We start from the raw sequence: 23685 nt of genomic DNA, 5'->3' as shown, positions 1-23685 counted from the left end.
AATAAATTTAGTTTTAGAATGTTACACTATGTTCTCGTTCATGAATAAATGTTTATATGTTTGAACAGATGTAGCAAATTTCAATAACTTAAAATGTATTAATTATGAGAAACACTGAATAAATATCTGTATTATTATGCTTGTCATGCCCTGTGTTCGTCCAATCATTATGTTGTATTGTGTTTTTGGCCATGTGCATTTTGTCATGTAATTGTAATATGAGTGATGTTTTATTAAACTTTGAATCATCTTGAAGAATGATACATCTAGAAATAGTGATTCTGGTAAAGCAAACACGCTCCTTCACTTGTTACTAAAGCAATTAATGTATTAAAATAAAACTAATTTGAATGCAATTGCACTGCATACTTCAAATAATACCTGTTACAGAAATGGATAGTGATCAACAGAAGGAAATACTGTTGGTCGATTATGTTTTTGAAATCAAATCAAAACAGCATGATTTATTATGTAATTTGGGGTATACTTAAACATTATTGTGTTTGTTTATCTTTCCCAGCCATAAAACACAACCAGACCAGATACCCCCCCCCCCCCCCCCACACACACAAGATTGTCATTTTAAAAAAAGTCTGATTGGTTTGACTTAAGAGTGCCGTGAGGCAAAATCATTGTACAATATGCTTTCTTTTAATTTAACTGTAACAAAAATGATGATTACAGGCTAATTATGTTAAACTGCAAAGTAACCTACAAGCGTATGGTTGAGCGGAAACGTAGACTATATATATGAAAAAAATATGAAGAAATAGAATAGCTAATGCATTTTGGAAAGTATTTAAAAAGCTTAAATCAGATGTAGATAGCAATATTTATATGAAAAAGAATACATGATATAAACTACTGCGATTCTCGTTAAAAACATCGCATATATTAATATAAAAATATATCATAAGTATCATGTCCTTTGTGAACAAACTTTTAAACTACGTTAATTGTTAGAAATACCTTGATTTACCGGTATTGAAATAACGGAATTGTGTTTTTAGTTCTTTTTCTTTCCATCAAATGTTCACATAATATTTGTTTTAATTCAGATGTGGCCTATAGACTATATCTCTGTATAAAAGTGTGTGTGTTTTCTCATATGAAAACATATCGTCCGAATGACTTACTTATTCATTGGTCGTATACCTTAGAAACCGATCACCTCATATCTATTTTCAACAATTTTAGCATTACAATAAAGTAGATTCGTTGGGTCACATAAAAAATGTATTGTATATAATAATGAAAATTATGTGTCTTCCGGTAATTAAAATTACATTTAATACCTTTTCATAGCCCCTCACCCACCCACCTCCTCCAGCTTCCCCAACCATCCCAAACCCCCTCACTCACGATATGCTCCCCCCTTCACTCACAATATAGTATGAACACTATTGAAAAAACTTCTGAAAATGAAAGTATTTCCGGGAATTCCGTTTTTCGGTTTTCCGGTAATTCAACCAACCCAGTGCAAACACATTCGGAGATCCTCGGCCATTTTTATCGAAAACAACCTCGGATGTATTTGAACGGCATTCGGAACTCCTCGGCCATTTGATCGAAAACAACCTCGGATGTATATGGATGGTTTACACACTCAAAAAGAGGTACGTTTAAGTCCGCTGCAAGTAGATCGCGTAGTAATTTTATTTAGCAGTTAAACTTTGTGACTTAACTCTTGGGATTCTTCATTATGTTTGCAGTAATACAATTCAATGACAATAAATTTAAACTTAGATCAATAAATACAACTCTAAAACACTACATTTAACTAATGATATAATTCAAAATTTTACGAACTACTTCAACAGATGTACCGGCATACATCCGAGGTTGTTTTCGATAAAATGGCCGAGGAGCTCCGAATGATTTGAACGGTTTACATACTCAAGAAGCGGTACGTTTAAGTCCGCTGCAAGTAGATCGCGTAGTAATTTTATTTAGCAGTTAAACTTTATAACATAACTCTTGGGAATCTTAATTGTGTTTGCAATAATATACTTCACTGGCAGTCAATTTAAACTTTGATCAATAAATACAACCCTAAAACACTATAGTTCATTAATGATATAATTCAAAAATTTACGAACTCCGAGGTTGTTTTCGATAAAAATGGCCGAGGAGCTCCGAAAGAGTGCAAACGCATCAAGGTGACCCAATGTAAAAGTATTAAAGCATGATAATGATAATGATAACTTCCACCAATGTTCGACTTGTGGCTGTAATTATTATTATAGATCGATATAGTTTTTCTACGTGAAAAAGAGTACAAATAATGTAGATTAATATAGTACTTATTTTTTTAAAAAAATGGACAGTAATTATCCGGAATTTCTGAGTAAAAAAAGGGCCATACATTAAATGCATTATAGAGTTATCCAACTAACTTAATGCAGTTGGGAAACGTAGTATAAAGCTTTAATATTATACATTCAGTGGTTACTGAGATATGAACCCTATTGAAGACGGTGCGGGGTGATACAGGAATCAAGTGGATTTCACGTGAAATCCACTCAAAACGTGAAATCCACTCAGAACTCAGTTATTTTAATAAATAATTTAATCCAGATTCCGATAAGTGAAATCCACTCATAACTCATTAATTTTAATAAATAATTTTCTGTTTTTTGTATATTTATTAGAAAGTGCCTCATCAAGGGTTTATATTTCAAATTTTATTGAAATTGGTCAAAAAATAAAGAAGTTAGAGCAATTTTTCGAAAATAGATCGGAAATCGAGGTGAAATCCATTTTTCGAGAAGTGAAATCCACTCTTAACTCAGTTTAATTAATTAGTAATTTTTAGTTTTTGTATACATTTTGGAAAGTGCCTAATGAAGGGTTTATATTTCAAATTTTATTGAAATATATCAAGAAATGAAGAAGTTAGAGCAATTTTTCGGAAATCGAAGTGAAATCCACATTTTGACAAGTGAAATCCACTTTTTCAGACGTGAAATCCACTCATAACTCATTTATTTTTAACAAATTAATTTTTCTGTAGAACAAATAATTGAAAGGGCTTCATAATGGGTTTATATTTCAAATTTTATCCAAATTGATCCAAAAATAAGAAAGTTGTAGACATATTTTGAAAAAAGATCGGAAATCGAAGTGAAATCCACATTTTGACAAGTGAAATCCACTTTTTCAGACGTGAAATCCACTCATAACTCATTTATTTTTAACAAATTAATTTTTCTGTAGAACAGATAATTGAAAGGGCTTCATAATGGGTTTATATTTCAAATTTTATTCAAATTGATCCAAAAATAAAAAAAGTTATAGACCTATTTTGAAAAAAGATCGGAAATCGAAGTGAAATCCACATTTTGACAAGTGAAATCCATGATATAGTTATCTCATTTGCCTATTTAAGTTGGTGTGATGGTTGGGAATCCTTGTAAAAAGTGTTATTACTATACATCAAGTAGTCGATAAAAAGGTAATCAGTACTTGCACGCAAAACCTTAAGCAAGGCGTGAAGTCGATGTCGACGCCAGAGTGAGTATTAAAGCGTTTAGCTATTTTAGTGACCTAATTTTCGATCATATGTGACCCAGTTTTATATACGTCCAAGAAACATTTTGCTAAGGATTCATGAATACTTGACCATGTATAATTCCTCTAGTTTGGTCCAAAGATTTGACCTAGTGACCTTGTTTTGACCCCATGTGACCCACTTTTACAAGTGGTCGAGATTTGATCAAGTTTGAACATTTTCTGATCAATGCCTACCAAGATAAGGTTCCGGACGGAAGGACGGTCGGACTGACGGACGAACAACGCCAAAACAATATCCCGCTCCCGAAACCTTCGATTCGGCGGGGGATAATAACCTATTGATATTTGAAAACAAGAACTCATTTTCCTTGTATCAACATCAGGATCTTGGTCAACGGATAGGTCAACGGATAACTGTGGTATTGAGCCAACGGATAGGTCAACGGATAACTGTGGTATTGAGCCATATAGAGTTCATCCTGGACCACATACGGGTACTTGAGATTTTTCGTACCTTTACATTACCTTTCATAATAATAATTTTCATTTTATATTTCATAAGCCTTTCCTAAAATAGTATCGGTAATCTCAATGAAACGACCTTTTTAGTGAAACATGCGTTTATATTGTTTTTATTTTTTTATTTTAATCTAATAATTGTGCAAAACGTTTTGTTTTACTTTCGCCGTGTATTAAAATGCAAAAGAGATTTGGCTTTCAACAAATTGTAATTAAGGTAAACCTGGGAACATTAGCCACGGCGCTCTGGTTCTAACCTCCCCGCCCCCCCCCCCCCCCTCCCCACCCACACACACACTACATAATACTAAAATGTGAGCAAATTGAAATTACCTGTAACCATTATGGCGTCACAAAGCAGTACAGTGGTGGGGTTGATGCAAGTTGACGTGGGGTGCGGTGGTAGTTTTTGTGCCTGTACGCGGGAGATTATGTTCGATCCTGCGTGTTTTTCCTGCGATGGTGACGCAATGGACGTTCATAAGCAGATAAGTTCCACTTCCACAATTCATATATATATAGTCCCACCAATCGTAATATCAGGAATCATAATGCATTTAAAACACACTCAAAAACCTATAAACAAAAACGTTTGTCATGAGGACAGACATTACGACACATCCGTCTTGTATCGCTCCTGCCTTCACCTGACCAATATACATGCAATGCTGACCACCTGACACTTCATTCATTCATACCTAAATATTCACGTGTCCAGGGGCTAGAAAGCATTGTTCGAATACAATATAATCAAAACACAGTATAATATGTGCTGATGCTTTAATTGAGGGTGTGCGCTGCACTAACACGGATTACTCAAAATATCTACTGCTCTAGTTGGTGATGTCCTGGTGGGGCGTAGTTAAATTATGCATATATTGTATTTGTATTCTAGTGGGTACCGTCTTGGTGGGGGCGTTGTTAAATTATGCATAATTATGTTGTATATGTATTCTAGTGGGTGCTGTCCTGGTGGGGCGTTGTTAAAGTAAGTATACTTTATATTTGTATTCTATTGGGTGTTGTCCTGTTGGGGCGTTGTTAAAGTATGCATACATTATATTTGTATTCTACTGGGTGTTGTCCTGGTGGGGCGTTGTTAAATTATGCATACATTATATTTGTATTCTAGTGGGTGTTGTCCTGTTGGGGCGTTGTTAAAGTATGCATACATTATATTTGTATTCTAGTGGGTTCTGTCCTGGTGGGGAAAAGTTAAAGAATGCATATATTGTATTTGTATTCTAGTGGGTTCTGTCCTGGTGGGGCGTAGTTAAATAATGCATACATTATATGTGTATTCTAGCGGGTTCTGTCCTGGTGGAGCGTAGTTAAATTATGCATACATTATATTTGTATTCTAGTGGGTTCTGTCCTGGTGGAGCGTAGTTAAATTATGCATACATTATATTTGTATTCTAGTGGGTTCTGTCCTGGTGGGGCGTTGTTAAAGTATGCATACATTATATTTGTATTCGAGTGGGTGCTGTCCTGGTGGGACGTAGTTAAAGTATGAAAATAATTATTATATTTGGAACAGTAGTCCCTTTAAGTGTTAAGTATATTTATGCATGTTTTTTCAATTGAATGCTTTATATTTGAGTGCAATATGGACCATTGACAGTACTATCTGTGACATAATAATAATAATAATAATAATAATAATAATAATAACAACTTTATTTAACGAAGGTTACATACTAAGTGTACAATCATTACAGACATACTACTTATTTCCAGCATGGCCTTCACACAAAAAGTATTACAAAAACACATGTACTATACATATTAAGCAACATACAAAACATACATTCACACTATCACTATCATACATTTCTTCGACAAACACAACTCAGTTTAATATGATGATTATAAATTGCAATAATTTCATACTGTAAATAATGTAGATATATTCAGTAAAACCACATTCAATCAATATATTTACATATTTGGTAGTATCCATTACAAGTTGTTGCAAGAATGTCATATACGTACATTAACACAATTCATGTAAACAATGAACTATTTATTATAATGTGATTTAAATAAAGTGTCAAGATTTTTTGTTCATGTGATAAAATTATTTTGCCAATAAGTAGCCTTTTAATGCATGTTTAAAGGCTGGTAGCTTATCTTGACATTTTATGTATGTAGGAAGATTATTCCAAATTTTCATTGCTTTATAGGCAAATGTATTTTTGATATAGTTTGTTCTAGGTTTTACAACAAAAAGATCCTTGTTTTCTGAAGAACGCAAGTTATAGTGCTCATTTTTGGCAAATGTTAACAATTCTGTGAAGTACGAAGGAGTCAAACAATTCATGCTTTTGAAAACAAGTAATGAGAGATGATAATAGCACCTGTCTTCAAAAGATAGCAACCCAGACTGTTTGAACATGTTTCCACAGTGGCTAGTTCCCGACTTCATTTTTAGCTTAATCGCTCTTTTCTGAATGTTAGTGATTTTTGTGGTATCTGAGGAATGTGTAAGTCCCCAGACACTACAACAGTACTCCATGTTTGACATGATATATGCATTATAATACAATGATTTCATCTCGTCTGTTAAATAATATGCTATTCTTCTTAAAAGTGCCAATTTTGAATTAAGCTTATTCACTACAGTCTTAACATGTGTATGCCATGACAATGTCTGATCAACATGCACCCCGAGGACCTTTTGACATTTCACGTTTTCTACTGACAATCCATCTATTGATAGTTCAAGTTGCAATGCATGTTTTGCCTTATAATTAGTACATAGAATCATACATTTGGTTTTTGATGGATGGATTGACATATTATTTGTCTCACACCAACAGCTCACACTATTAAGACTTTTTTGTAGATCTGACTGAATGCTCAATATACTTGGACCTATTTTGTATAACGTGGAATCATCTGCATATAAGTCAATACATGAATTGGAAGAAATTAAAGGCATATCATTGATGTATATTAGAAAAAGTAAGGGACCGAGTATTGATCCTTGAGGGACACCCGACATAGTTTTCATTTTCTCTGAATTTATGTTGTTCCCTTTCACAAATTGCATCCTGTTAGTCAGATAGGACCTAAATAACTTCATAGACCTTTCGGTGAAGTGATAAAGTTTAAGTTTGTGTAAGAGTATTTCATGGTCGACTAAGTCAAATGCTTTTCGGAGATCGAGATAAATGGCCCCTACATAATCACCACTGTCTATACCCTTCAACCAAGTATCTATAAGATGGGTTAATGCAGTCTGACAAGAGTGATTTGGACGGAAACCCGACTGATTTTTGTGTATAATATCCGTTCTCTTAAAAAACATTTGCAACTGAGACGCAATATGTCGTTCAAATATCTTTGATAAAGTATTGAGAATGGATATAGGGCGATAGTTTCCCGGTTCGTATTTATTTCCTGATTTGTGTATCGGGACAACAGAAGCTTCTTTCAATTTGTCAGGAAATATACCGCTTTCTATACTGTTATTGATGATGGAAGCTATTGTAGATGTTATGTAATCGCCACAATAGCGTAAAATGTTTGGTCCTATTCCATCAGGACCAGTGGACTTTGAAATGTCAAGTTTATCAATGATGTGCTTTACATCAAGGGCTGTAATATTTTCCACATTAAATTGATGATGTCGCAATTTTTCATCCAGATATTTCTGCAGAGTAGAAAAATGTTCCTTAGCAAATGGTTTTCTCTTAATTATATTAGATATATTGGTGAAGTGAGAATTTAAGGCTTCCAATATTTCCACTGTACCCTCAATATCTTTTTCATTTATTATAAGTTTATTTGGAATACTAAATTGGTGTGCTTTGTTGTTATTTGTGATATCATTCAGGTTTTGCCAAAGAAACTTTGAAGATTTATTATTTTTGATAGCATCGTTATAGAAGGATTTCTTGCTTTTGCGTATCATAGATGAAATTTTGCTTCGTGTTTTTTTGTAATTTTCAAAATCTTTGTGCAAAAAATAATAAAAAATTGTTTGTTTTATTTGATCCGAGAACCAAAACGGTTGACTCGCATGTTTAATTCTCTTTTGCTTGATTGTCGTATGGTCAGAAAGAGCAGTATGAATTGTATCATAAAAAATGTCCAAAGCAAAGTTTGGATCTGCTATTGAATCGATAAGGATCAGATTCGAGTTAACTAAATCTGCTTTAAAAAGATCTTCATCGAAGCCTTTATAACATCGATAAGTTATTGAATCGTGACTGTTTTTCACTTGTTTCTTTTTTACTGATCTCGTGAAAGCGATAGGCAAGTGGTCGCTTATGGTATAATTATATACAGCAATATCTGAGATGAGATCTTTTCTTGTTGTATATATATGGTCTATAATAGACGAACTATTTGTATGAATCCTAGTTGGCGTTTCAATGATTTGAGAAAGTCCAAACTTTGAAAGAAAATTTTCCCATTTTGCATTATTGAATTTATTTGTTTTGTCTGGAAAATAATTGATGTTAAAGTCCCCTAGAGCATATACTTCACTATCCTTGCTTCCTTATTTGTTGTATTGAGTTTCAAATAGATCTATCCAGTTTTGTGAAGAATCAGGAGGTCTATATACAAAGTTTACTAAAAACGATTTACTTCTGGGTAAAGCGATTTGAACCCAGACGGATTCTAAAGTGTCAGACTCTAAATCATATCGCCTAACATATGAGAGTTTATTTGAAATGTAGACAATTATACCCCCGCCCCCTTTGTCGAGGCGATCTTTGCGCACGAAGCTATATCCAGGAATAACTAATTCATTATCATGTACACTGGGTGTCAAAAACGTTTCGCATAAACCAATTATATCAATGTGAAATGACTGAAATAAATGAAATTTCAACTCATCTCGCTTGTTTGAAATGTGTTGAATATTTAAACTGACTATGTGTAAGCCTTTATGATTCTTTTTGTCATGTTTAATTGGCAAAGTCGAAATAATATTATTAAAGCCTGTATTTCTTATCAAATCAGTTTGGGTATTCACCGTACATGAAATAAATGGATATATATTTTGAGGCTGACCCGTAGGTTGTAACAAATAGTCAGAGTTACATGCATTTGTATTCGCACATTTTTGATTGCGATTCCTGATTGAAATTCCTTCATTATACTTGTTCATAATATTACAGAATTTACTATATATATACAATAATTGTAATGGTATCATTATAAACGTATTACGTGGAATAATTTGAAAAACAGTTTCATTACTTTGATTGTGTTTGTCGGCGGATTCCTAGTATTTCCGGTAAGAGCTAGAACTGAAATGTGTATTTCCAGCATGCCGCCTTCGTCCACACTCGCTGGTATTGTGGTTCTGCATTCTGCAGTGTGTACACCATTTATTACGATCTACGGGTTTATCTCGTTCTATGTCAATGCCGGCAACATTTTGCCGAGGGGATTTATTGTTTATATTGTCCGAGTGCCTCCTTGTTCTTTCACCGCGTTGTCCCGCAGATTTTCTTTCACGACCCGTCCTATAAGCTGCTTCGGGTTTATGTGTGTTTCGCACTGCACCGCCGATTTCGGAGTGATAACTTCCTGCATCTGTTGACCTTCGAATTATTTTCACCGACGTGTTAATTGCACGAACCAAAGCACTTGTTCCTTTTTTGTTCAAATGAATACCGTCGTGGTTGTAATACTCCGGAATTGAGGAACCGTCACCGAATACAAACTTATTAAATGTATTAATAAGTTTGGCTCCCGTTTCTTCGCACAGCGCTGCCAGCATTTTATTAGCCTGGCTTACCTCACAGTCCGCTCGGGGACAAATGGTGCAAACGTACATTTCGCAGTACGGATTTCTACGTTGTACTGATTCTATTCCATCTTTCAGTTGTTTATACATTTCGTGAAGATCCTGGCCATCAGATACATCGTTCCCACCGATATACAGAATAACGTTTCTCAAGTCGTCTACTTCCCATTTTTCCAACCTTAAACCAACATGGTTAACTTAACGCCCTCTTATCATTCGAATTTCAACATTTCCTAATCCTCTTGAATTTACATTCTTGAGAATAGAATCTCCTATCAACAATGTTGTCTTTGGAAGCAATTGTACATCTTCATTGCAACTTGCCTCGTTATTGTTGTCTATTGTAAATTCGGGACCTTTTATTTCACGCCGACTCTCTGATTTTCCTTGACGAGATTTCAGTATATCCATAATTGACTGCATTCGTTTCTGTAACATGCCATTGAACTTGTTTATGTCTAGCTGAGAATTGTTTACATTTTGCTGTACAGACTCAATTTTGCTGTCAGTACTAGACGCTCTTTGAGAATTTAGCCTTTTCAAACTAATAACTTCATCACTCAATCTTTGAAAATTAGAGTTTGTATTCTCAATATGACATAGTAATATGTCTTTCAGATCGGCCATGTCTGCCTGTAAATTTTTCAGTAGACGTGTTTCATTGTTAGGTTCCGTACATGTGTCTACAGTTTTGTTTAATGTACTCTCGTCACACGAGTTATCCGCGCCAGTTTCTTCCAGTATTATAAGTTCATCTGGATCAAGTTCATTCAGTATTGAGTCGTTCGATTCAGTATTATTCTGGATAATTTGGGATGCATGTTGCGAAGTATTTTCTGCATCAGAAACGTCTGACAATGCTGTAATGATTTTCTGTCGTATTTTCTCATTAAAATCGTCGAGCGTGATGCCTTCTTCATTAAGCCTGTTTTCAAGTTTTGACAAAATTTCACACATATCTTTTGTCATAAACTGCGGTACACCTTTTCCATTTATAAGCATTGAACTAGTTGTATGGTAAAAGTTAATTGTATAATGCTCGAAGTCATCAACTACTACTCTATACCGGGTTTCAACGATGTTCTGTTTTTTATCAGTTACGTTAGTGCAATCTGCTTTCATTTCGTCTGACGTATAATACTGATAAGCTGTATGTTTAAAAAGTTCGTACATACCCACATTCATATGCAATCTTATTCCTCCGCCTGTTTGAGTGATTGAGAATGTGGTACTATTCGCCGCATCTAACTTCTTCTTAAGAGCCTTTTCTGTGTTAAGTTCATACTGTTTTCTCACCTTTTGACCTTGAATTTTGTCTTTTTCTTTTGCCGCGTTCTCCTTGATTGTTTCTACATTCGCGTTGTCCTTCTTTTTTTCGTCCTGTTTGAGTTTCTTTAACAACGATCTCGCTTCATTCAAATTAAATGCCGCCGTTGAACCCACTTCCGGTTGTCCCGGAGCCGTCACAATCGATTTTTCATTCATATTTTAGCTGTTAGTTTATACTTTTTAATGTTTTTCGTATCAATTCATCCAGAAAAAGAAGCGCTTTGAAGACGTGTACGTTTCCTTTATTTATCTTTTGACGCCGACATTCTATTTTTTATTTTTTACTTTTTTTAACGTACGATTTTAAAAAGTTGTTTATCGGACGTGACGTCATTTTGACGTAGGTAACGCATCGGCTAATCAGGGGTCAATCGGAACACCTCGGCAATTTTTCAAAGAAAACAACCTCGGAGTATATGGACGGTTTCAGTGTCATGATTCTTTCATTTTACTGCATTTCAAGTGGATTGCGTAGTAATTTTAATTCAGCAGTTTAACCAAAGGACTTTACTCTTATAGAAATCTTGATTATTTATACAATATTTAACTTCACTGGGAATCAATTTGAACTTCGTAATACAAATTACACGTTAAAACACTACAATCAATGAACATTATTTTTTTAATATTCAGCTTACGAACAACTTCCAATTAATACAGCGGAATACATGACCAATACTTTCCGATATTTCCGGATACGTCATTCAAGTATGTAATAAATCTGAGCATCTTGGCCATTTCCCTCGATGAAACAACGTCGTATGGGGGAGATGGCCAAGTTGTTCCGTTTAGTATTACATTATATAATATCCAATCGGAACACCTCGGCAATTATCCAATAGATTCGACCTCCGAAATAATACGAGTCTGTCAAGATAGTCCATCATGCCGGCGCCCATAATAGAAACGTGTTGTATGTGTTTTTCAACCATAATGGCACGTATTTAATGTTTAAGGGAGAAGAACAATCGAAACACCTCGGCCAGTATCCAACAGGAATTGACCTCGGAAATAATACGAGTTATTAGAAAATAGTCCATCAAGGCCGACCAAGGAGATGTTCAAACAACCAAGCGATATTTTAGACCAAAGACAGAATAAGGGGCGAACTATTACCACTCATTTGTGTGTAAGTGTTATTTTTATACTTGATATATTTTATTAAAATATAAAAATGGTATAAAAAGGGTCATAATTTTTTAGTGGGTGGGGTAGGTATGCTTCCATTTGACAGATGCTAAGATAGTAAAAATAACTTTGGAGCTCCAGTCATCAGTGGCAAATATTATTAAGAGCACATATACTTTATTTGATTTCTGTAAAGTACACAAATTAGACTGAATCAGATTTATAATATGTTAGACTTTCTTAACTCAGTTTTTTTACAAGTTTTATTTTTTATAATTAGAATTTAGATGGCTTTAACAACGGACGTATGGTTTATATGTGCTAAAACATACCTCTTCTCCAAATATGAATTATAGCACTTTGACTGTCAGTCACAGTCGACGGGTGAGGAAAGGTCACCCACGCCACAACCTGGTACTTTAGACAGTAGCCCCTCACATACCGTACCCAATGAAAACATAGATATGACAGGGAACCTTTGGAATAGTGGGGCTTTGGTCGATATTGACTTACTAAAACAATTGCCTGTAGACGAAAAAAGGAATATTTGCTCGAGAACATGGTGGCATTGAATTGACACATGTACGGCTAAAGAGGCTAGAGCAATCGCGTATTTATAATCTTGATGTTAGTATAATATACAGTACAAAGTGCATATTTAAAAAAAAATCAATATTTTTTCACATATTCGGTATTATAATTTTAGTAAGGAATTATAAGATTTTTTTTAATTTTTAAAAAAAATGATTGAGTTTGAAAATCCTGTGCCAGTGGTCTTCACATAAAACTATTGCGCTAAATGTTTCTCCAAATGGAAGAATTAATACAAATGTCAAATGGCGAGCAACCTAGAGAGGACTCGGTACAAAATAATCTATTCGTACGTATTCCTAACTTAGTATAAATATTGCTTGTTTATTGTTTTCCTATGGATAAGTTTATTTATTGCGTAAATAAATATAAAAAAAATCAAATGATTTCATAGTATCAAATGCGTCATGTTGTGAACTGTGATGTGTGTACGGTAACAATTACTCTTGCGGAGATAACGTAGCAAACAACAAACGAGGTTAACAAGACCTTGTTTAACGTCTAAACAAATACACATACAATAAGCAATACCGCTTGGCTCGATATTCGCGGGGTATTCGAAGTATTTTGGCGGGTCCCTGAAATATCGAGCCAACGGGTTTCGACTGTATAGATAATTGAAAACGCCTTAATTGGTACGCGTCAAAGAAATTTAATGTTAAGTACCATGTAATTCATTCAATTGGTATATAATTTCGAAACAAAATGTAAAAAACACATAGCTTAGATCACATTACATCTGAATATAACTACATGAACGGCTGTATACGGTGATTATACAATATCTTTTGACAGTATAATATTTTATGTACTATAAAGCTAACCGTTAGTTTGGACTGTATTCCAATAGTATTGCCTATGGATGTAACATTAGGTACGGAAGGCGACAACCAGTAAGCGGATGTTTCTATATATATATATATATATATATATATATATATATATATATATATATATATATATATATATATATATATATATATATATATATATATAGCTTAGGGATTTATAACTCCCTATTTGTATGCCTACCAGATCGACATCCAGTGTGCGGAAGTCAATATATGTTCAGCTTAGGCCCAGTATGTCCCTATCACTTTCATGAGGTGTCAACCAGTAGGCGGAGGTCATACAATGTTCAGCTACAGTCCAGTGTATCTATTTGGGTGAACATCAATAGGGAAAGGTCACTATATGTTCGGGACACGCCGACTACGTGCCTATAGTGTGCCTACTATGGTCGACAATTAGTTTGAAGAGGTCACTATGTGTAAAACTCATGGCTAGTATTGTCCCTGTTATGTGCTTACTAGTACTAGGTCGACAACTAGCAGGCGGAGGTCTTCAATGGTTCAGCTCAGGCCTAATACGTTCATAATATGTGCCTACTCGATGGACAACCAGCTGGCGGAGGTTACTATATTTTCAGCCTATGCCCAGAATATTTATGTCCCTATAGGTGCCTACTAAGGCACCGGGTTATGTCCTAAGTACATTCAGTTCAGGTCTAGTATTTCCCTTATATGTGTATTCTAGGGCGACAACCAGTACGCGGCGGTCGCCATATGTTCAGATTAGGCTTGGTATAAGCTAGGGTCCAAGGTCATGCCGGAGGTCACTATACATTCAGTTCAGGACTAGTATGTCTCTTTTATGCACATGCATGGGCGTCATCCATAACGAGGATGACTCAGTATGATCAGTTCAACCTAGTATGTTCCTACGATCATTAAAGCTTGTTTAGTTCAAGCCTAGTATATCCCTATACTGTGTCTTCTAGCGCGGTAACAAGTAGGCGGATATCAATTTTTGTTCAGTTCAGGACTCATATGTCCTTATTGTATGCCTACCTGGGCGACAACCAGTAGGCAGAGGTCAATACTAATATGTGTTCAAATCAGGTCTGGTATGTCTTTATTTTGTGCCGAACAGGGTGACAACCAGTAGGCTGATTCACAAGATGTGCCTAGGAGGGCGACAACCGGTACGCGCAGGCCATTATATGTTTGCCAGGCCCAGTATGTTCCAATAATATAGCTACTAGGGCAATAAGCAGTATGGCCTGTTAACATTTGACCCTTATTAATGCCTGCCAGGGAACTAGGTCATGACAGAGGTCACTGCATATTCACTTCAGGTCAAGTACGTCTAAATCATGTGTCTACTAGTGCGACAACCAGTAGTCTGAGGTCACTATATGTCTAGTTCAAGTCTAGTATCTCCCTACAATGAGTAAACTATGGCAACAATCAGTTGTATGAGGTCATTATATATTCTGCTCAGGCCCAGGACATGTTTTATAGGGAGCCAGGTCATGGTGTAGGCCACTGTTTATTAAGGTAAAGGCTCGTACATGTTTTGTTCAAGACTAAAAATGTCCCTTTTATGATCCTAAAATTTCGACAACCAGTTGGCTGAGGTCTGTCTGTGTTCAGTTCAGGTTTAGAAGGCGCTATTATGTTCCTACTCCGGCGACAACCAGTATGCTGTGATTTAAGATGTATGCCTACTAGGGCATCAACCAGTAGACGTAGGTCATTTTGTAAACTTCACAACCTTAAATAAAATCGCTCATTATCTGGCATCGATGTTTGTTACATACGGGTGCTCGATGGAATATAGTCTATATAGGGTCTATAGTGCGGTACCACTTGAAGTAGTTGACAACTTTAACTATCTAGGCATAGTATTTAACTATACGGGAACTTTCGTTTTAAATAATCAATATGTAGTCGGTTAAAGGCCCTAAGGGTTATGAACGTATTAACCAAAAATATTTACAAATATGACGAACCTCCAAAAGTTGCACTTCATTTGTGTGACTCATTTGTAGGTTCGATCCTTAACTATGCGAGTTCTGTCTAGGGGTTTCCAAAATCGAAGAATATAGAAAGGATCCACCTAAAAATTTGCAAATCGCTTCTAGGAATTAAGCAAAGTACATGTACAGCGGCTGTTTGCGGAGAATAAGGGCGGTATTCAATACATGCATATATTAACAGGTACGTGCTAATTATTAAATATTGGTTCAAAGTACAACAGTCTAATAAAATTTTATTTTTTTATACCGTTAATCAGTTGATTTAAGCGAGCAAGGCCTCATAGCTTGGGCATCTAACGTTAAATGTTTACTTGAGGAGAATGGATTTTTAGACGTCTGGTGTAGTCCGGGGAACTATAATGTCAAACTATTTGCTCCAGTCTTTAAAAAAACGTTTAATCGATAGTTTTCTACGATAGTGGCGTGCTGATATTGCCAACAGTGCGAAACTTAATATTCTATACTTGCATCTGCACAGTAAGTTTGGTATGGCTGAATAACTTAATTTATTATATAACAAAACTCATAGAAAATACCATACTCATTTACGTATATCAGCGCACATGTTACGTATTGAAACTAGTAGGTACGGACAAAACAGACTGCCAAGAAATGAAAGATTATGTTTATTATGTCATATACAGGAAATTGAGGATTTTTATATTAAACCCAGCATGTTTAAATTTACTCAACTAGTTAGTAGTAATAACAAAACAACTATTGTAAATTTATGTACATTTTTGGTACAGGCAAATAATACAAGAAACCTATTAATCAATGATATTGTTTAAGTCGTAATCGTATAATCACTGTTGTAACCACTAACCATCTGCATTTCCATAATGTATCTAATTAACTAGATAAACAGCTTTTTATATATATTTAATATTATTCACAATATTGTTATACATGAACATTCTCTATATTTCTTAAGCTATTCTTAAATTGTTATTGATATTGGCTACCTTGTAACAATGGTCACATGCATAAAAATTTGGGTACTTGTATATATTTGTTTGACGAGATGCTTTGTTGCATAAGTCGAAATAAACTTTTGTTCTGTTCTGTTCTGTAATTCTTTGACAGCGCTAATCACCGCAATCCAATAAAAGCGATGGTGTGAAATTATGAGTTGACCGACTTCGAAACAAGGATTAATACATAGGTGTGAAATACCGAATCGTGTCCGTGATTTTGACTTCTAAATAGCAATAATATCGAAAAAAGCGATTTCTGTTTGTTAATATAAATTTTACTTTAACAACGCAGAAATAAAATCTTGACCAAAGAAAATATTCGTGATAGCTACTATTTTCAGTGTTTAAATAAATGTTCAGTTAAGGCCTTGTTTGTCCCAAGGTTTCAACTTGGGAGGAAATCAGTAGGTGGAGTTCACTAAATGTTTAGTTGAGGCCTAGTACTTGTATGGTTCATTTAATCAAACTCATTTTAATTGTGTTTGTGTTTTGTCCAAGGGTTAAATGGTAATTTGATAATGATGATCGTAGAATAGCGGACTATATGAAATAATGAAGTTTCTTTATGGTCTAATCAGCTTTGTTTATAAACATAGATTTTGTGACGTCACGACTTCGTAGTGATATCCTATATCTGTTCATTAACAGTTTGAACGATCGGGGGCGCGCATACATAGGAGCCTACATACGGCATAATTGAACAACAATTTTAATCATTCCTTAAACGACTTTCAAACATAAATAACGTTTACATTTTTTTTTATTTCAAGAAACAATCTTCAATAGAAATATGCCCTAAACTCGGCTTGAATTTGAAGACCCTATTTACATTGCATTCATTTCAATAGCACCTCTGCATCCTATAAACATATTGTCAAACAATATAAGCGTACTAATTACAAGTTTCTAGAAAATGTCATCAACCTATGTTCCAAATATTTTAAAAACGGGACATAACATATCACCGTTAGTGTCAGGTTAAATAATAGTAAATATGGTTAAGAGATTTTTTATGGTAATTGTCGAGCTCGTTTGCGGTGATCTCAACATAGTTATCACAATGGCGGTTCCGGGTTTCAGCGTGTGTATGTACGTGCGTCCGTCCGTGCTCTTTCTTTACCAAACATAAATGTACAACATGATGAGGTGGTGAGATGCGCATATGAACCAAGTTTGCAATGCTGCGAGAAATTATCATCAACCTATGTTTCAAAAGTTCAAAAAGCGGGACATAACATTTCACCGTCAGTGGCATGTTAAATGATGGAAATAGTGTAATTTTGTAATGATTTTTGTCGAGCTCGCTTTCGGTGATCTCGACATAGCTATCACAATGTCGGTTCCGTGTATGTGCGTGTGTGCGAAATTTTGCCAGCTTGTGTGTGTACGTGCGTCCGTCCGTGCTCTGCCTTTACCAAGCATGAATGTACACCATGATGTGATAGTGGGATGCGCAAATGATCCAGGTTTGTAACGCTGCGTTTGGCGTAGAGTATTTAAGAGTCGATGACTTAATGAAAAACGATATAACTGCCTATAATTTGAACGTTTGTATGTCAAATACAGAAGGATTCACATGTAAACATCAACAAAGGTATGCCTAACCCAATGCTGAAATGAAAATCTGTTATAGTTTTAATGGTTGCTAGTCACATAATTTTCAGGACCTGCGTACGTACGGACATGAGCAAATATATATGTTCCACAAGGAAGGGGTATAAACGCACAATATTCTCCGTTTTTACATTGATATAATGACAAGGTCAAAGTCAAACTTTTGTAAATGCATCTGAGGCAAATGCCAACAAAAGTGCAGTAAAAATGAACAAAATCTGTTAAGAAATGTAATGTTAAAACGAGTATTCAAGATTGTGGAAGCGATGTACACATTCTAAACGGCCGGCTTTCGAGAGATTTAGTTGGTAAATGTACGTGTACTGCTAATAATGGAAAAGTGTAGTACTTAGATTATTTTCTTGCATCGTCGAATCTATTTGAATTTATTACGGACTTCGGTGTCTAGTTTTTAGACATTTCCGACCACTTCCCCCTTACTTGTTGTGTAAGACTTAATGCTGACCTGAAGGAGATGGACCTGGGCCAACTAAGGCTATACACCAAAATATGTCCAGCTATACCCCGTTTAAGTGGAAAGAATCTCTACGAACACAATACATTGACAAATTCATCCCAGCCTTTAATACTAAGATATAAAGCACCAGTGATTATGGCGTTATTGAGAGTCAACACCAATTTGTGAACATTTTACAAAATAGTGGCGAATGCATGCGACAGAAGGGCGGTAGGCGGCAACTTCCGGCCATACAGCCTCCGTGGTGGGATTCAGACTGCGCAAACGAAGTATGAGAAATGAGCTTCCTTAAGGTTTTAAATTATTATCTCATAAAGAAACGGTTGTTTAAAAACTTGTGCAGGGCGAAAACATTGTCATACCAACGTGAAATGAGGATAAAATTAGTTACAATCAGGAACAATCCAAATGTGTTTTGGGCTGCTGTTAAAAGTAACCTATATAAGCAGAACGTCAAAGCGCCAATAGACCACGCTTCTTAAATGGACTATTTTAGTCAACCTTTCAAAGAAGTGCAGTTTGTAAAAATGAACATTCAATTTTAAGCAAAAAACGACCTCCAAAATATCATGACTAACACCCGACAAAGACATTAAGGCTTTGGTAAAACCTTTGCGAGATCAAATAGTTTTATAATAAAAATACGTTAAATATATTTTACTTTTATTTTACCATTTGTCGACCATTTTAAGTGTTGAAATGATATTCTAAGATAGCATTTTGTGAAATATAAATGCATATCAAAAGCGCATTTTCACTAGAAATATTTAAGCCAGACTCTTTAATATACGATGTGTATTATATCTACCAGTTTGATTTTTTAGTACGAGTCAATCTCAAATTCAATCTTCAAAAATGAAGATCTAGAACATCTAGGCAGAAGGTAAGGATACAATACCTTTTTGGGCACATTACCATCTGCAAAAGCCTGCAAAATGCGTTAATGCCCGAGTGCGAATTGTTTTAAATTTTTGTTTTATGTTTTCCAATGCATATTGTTTTACTAATTCTACCTTTTTTGTTGCTTGAAAAAATGGCCTTTGTAAGCTTCATGTAAATAACAAAATGATCTTAAGCGATCCTTCCTGTAGAAGTAATAAAAATCAATGTATATTGTATGTCGCTTAAATGAAAGCTCCTTTCCTTGTAAATCAAATAAGAATTTCATTTTTACACTGATAATAACATATAAATACATTTTTTATTTCCGACTCAGTTATTTATTCAACAAATTGATTCAGATATCTCATGGTCAACGTAATGTTAAGAAACACGAAGAAAACTCACATAAACGCAACTGTGCATTTACTGAACAGAAGTATTCGCAAAGAGTTGTGAGAGATGTGCTCAATAAGTCTTTATTACAAACAGTATTTGTTCTGCCTTTCAATAATATGACAATGATACACCTCTTCTTCAGCCAAATAAAACAAAGCCTTATGTCGAATAGTTAATAAGTTTGTCAAACATGATGCTCGGTGTGTACCGACGGCTTTTCTAAACTTGTGGTTAGACTTTTTTTCCGTTACTTGGATTTCAATAAAAAAACAAATCGTAGTCGAATCAATTTCAATTTAGGCATCATTATCCCGTATAAAATTCCGCTCCTGTGACCTCATTCATTTCGGTTTTTTAATACTTCAACGGTTGTCTCCACTTCCTTCTATGGTGTTACCATAACGTGAGCTTAAGTGAAAACATCAACACCCAGTAATTTGGGGTCCAAAAGTCGCCAGCGGATTGAAGTGGTCCCTTGTTATTTGTATACATAATGAGCTAGGCAGATTTTCGCTATATATTGAGAGAAATATTCGCGTTATTAAATATTTCCTTAAATTATACACAGAGAAAAGAGATAATTATATCCTCAGGGCAATATTAAAGGATCAATACAGGGATCTTTGTGATAATCCACAGACTATAAACTGGATGTCTAAAGTAAGAAGTATACTTCAGTCAGTAGGTTATGCGGATGTGTGGTTATTCCTTGAGTCTGCGAATATAAATTCATTTGTCCCCATGTTTAGAAATAGATTAGGAGATGTATACATAATTAGTTGGCGAGCTTCCATGGTGACACAGTCATCATTGTATTCATACAAGGAAGTTAAACATGCATTTCAATTGTCTAACTACATGGTATTACTGGATCATATAAAATATAGAAATGTTTTAGCTAAACTCATATTGTCCTCGCATAATTTGTATATTGAACTAGGTAGACATAACAATATCCCTAGACAAGACAGAAAATGCACACCGTGCCATTTAAACGATATAGAAGACGAGTTTCATTTTGTTCTTGTCTGCCCAATATATAATGATATCCGACAGACTTATATTCCTAGATATTATGTTAGAAATCCCAGTATGATTAAATTTACTAGTATATCATTACTAAATTCTGATATAAAACCTCTGTTAAGAAAATTAGCTATTTTCTGTATTAAGGCTTTTAAGATAAGAGACATAAATATGTGATATATTTTATAAGACATTCTCACATTATATTGCTGTTAAATAAATGTGTTAGTTTTGTGTATACCATATTTATTGTTGGTATAGTTACCAAAATATCCATATGCATTACTTATTTGTTACATGCATTACATATTTTATCACATGCATGCTATTTTTTTCATTTTTTCATACTGCGTTTATAACGATGAGCTGTACAAGCTTAAGTTAAATAAACGTTCTGTTCTGAGCACTTGTCGAATGGGCAAGGCCCGAGTGCTAGTGTAAAGAAGCTTACACACCAAACGGGTGGTTGAAGCAATTAAACAACCCCGTCATGATTGCACACAATGCTTCTTTTGTTACAAGAGTTATTAAATGATGAAAAGCTTCCGGCGTTATAGCATGTCATTGGATAAACAACATGTATGTGGTTTTATAAAAATGGCATAGATTTTGTTGTTTTTGCTTATAAAGGATTTAGGAGATGGCTACATATAACATGGTTACCAAACTAGCCTCTTAACGTTGTCAATAGGACTAAAGGATTAAGTTAACCGATATCTACTGAATTTACCTCTTTAATTCGAACAGGGTCTACCGACTGAGCTAAGCAAGCAAGTTACATTATATATCATATTGAATCTTTTGGCGACATATACAGAACAACCTTTCATTTACACTTCTCCCAAAGTTTTAACTTTTTTCATGAACATCCGGCACTTTACTTTTAGGCGACAGTCAAAAATTGTATATTCTCGATGGCTAGTATTTTTGTAAAAAAACAAAATTAATAATGCTTTACTACATTTATTAATGCATATTTTTTTGAAGGAATATGCAAAGAATATATTATTTTTATAGGATATATAGCATGTTTATGATATTGTTTTCCAAAGGTTGCTCGAATAAGCAATGCATCAATTGATCAAAGGTTGAATTTGTATATATAATTATTTTTTTTGACAGCGACACGTTACCTGTCTTTAAAAACGATTTAATATATATATACTTGAATTAAGACGTTGTTTATATTACTCAAATCTTTTTAATCAACTGTAAAAACATTAACAAATTAAAGACATGTACTCATTCACACGTCTTTGAATGTCTTTTTCACACCCACAACACCCACACAGAACGCATTGTTGAAAGACAAGTCTTCATTTATCAAATAATATTTAAACGTTATAACAAAATACACATTTTTTAACATTTTATATTCAAAATAAGGGTTTAAATTTAAATTTAGATTTGAATGATTTTTTTATCAATCTTATCTATGTATTTCATGAATATTTGTGAATTTACAGATCTCATTTACAACTTCTTTTGAAATAAAATTTGACAGTTTTTTTTCTTTATATTCAAAATATTTATTTTTTTAAATTAAGGGGCCGAAATGTCTCTGTTAAAAATCAGTAAGAGGCCGAAACGTCTCGAGTCATTTCAATTAAGGGGACGAAATGGCAAGGCCGAAACATCTTATGGTGCGATTTGGCAAGGGGCCGATTCGTCTCGCTCACGATTTGAGAAATGAGCTTGAATTTCAATTTTGAGCCACTACTACATGCATATGTGTACTTCGACAGCCGACGGGTTATCTTACATTCAAATAACCTTATTTGTATTGTACAATGAGTTTTAATTGTCTATCCATTATAATAGCTGCATCTTATGGACACTTTTTTGCACTCTATGTTGTTTCTGTCCAATTCAATACTCAACGTTTATATGGCCCCGTTTCGGTGTGCAATACGCCTTGTTGGGTACTTGGCGGTCCAAGTCTTGCAAACTCAGCTGAATCATCAAAATTAATGCTTTCACGTTTTCGTCATCTGAAATACGAACAATTTCCCAGGCCGAAGGACTACAAATGGGGTCCCGTGTTTCAGATTCCGTGCTGTTCACTTGCGCACATTAACTCGAGAACATTTTGAGAGTTACATCCTGACATTCACTTAGCCCTACCTCCTAGATTGACTGATAGCAACAATGGTGTCGATCACAGGAATACTCTAGTGGCGTCTTAAAAGAAACGGTACAGTTTTATGAGTCCAAAATAAAATGCACATGGATCCTGATAATGATGTATTTAAACAATTTAGCTTTATAATTGGGTTGGTGAAAAAACAACAGCAATCCAGTGGCTTTCAAGTTAAATCCAACCGTTGGAGAACAGGATTCCACTAATAATTTCCTTATTTTTGACAATTGTTTGTTTTTATTGTATGCATATTGGAATATGCTTCATAAGAGGTTTATATTTCAAATTTCAATGAAATTGATAAAAAACGTCGACTTGATAGAAACTTTAATAGTATTTATACGGAAATTGAAGTGAAACCCAATTCAAGTTGGAGACAGAAATCCAATATTATCTCCGTTTTTTTTACAAATATTTCTTTATTGTACACATATTTGAATATGCTTCATGGAGGGTTTATATTTCAAATTTTAATGAAATTAATAAAAAAAAAAGTGACGC

Source organism: Mya arenaria, chromosome 5 (assembly GCF_026914265.1).
Source record: "Mya arenaria isolate MELC-2E11 chromosome 5, ASM2691426v1".
NCBI lineage: Eukaryota > Metazoa > Mollusca > Bivalvia > Myida > Myidae > Mya > Mya arenaria.
This window is presented reverse-complemented; position numbering follows the sequence as displayed.